This window comes from Carassius carassius, chromosome 5, assembly GCF_963082965.1.
Source record: "Carassius carassius chromosome 5, fCarCar2.1, whole genome shotgun sequence".
NCBI classification, from domain to species: Eukaryota; Metazoa; Chordata; class Actinopteri; order Cypriniformes; family Cyprinidae; genus Carassius; species Carassius carassius.
This window is the reverse complement of record NC_081759.1, coordinates 26,495,983-26,496,322: the sequence shown is the minus strand read 5'-3', so window position 1 is coordinate 26,496,322 and position 340 is coordinate 26,495,983.

Genomic DNA, 340 nt, shown 5'->3' with positions numbered 1-340 from the left:
GGGGTTGTATGGATGGACTAGTAGTGGAAAAAATTTTTGTGTGAGAGACACCTGTTGTGATGAGCAGCAAAGGAAGTGAGTTGGGTTTGCTTTGGCTACATGACCTGTGTTCACATAGTGTCTCTGCAGTCTGGGATCAGTTGCGCACACCCTCTTGGAGATCTATGAGGAATTTCAGACCACAGCTATGACAGTCTACTGGCCCACTGAATGGACACCAGCTCACTGAAAACACATCCATACTGATGTTTCTGTAGTTTAGAAGCTACATTACAAGAGCAAGATGTGCTGCTCTTAAGGTCGGCCTACTCAGCCACAAGTGGTTAAAACAGATAGACTA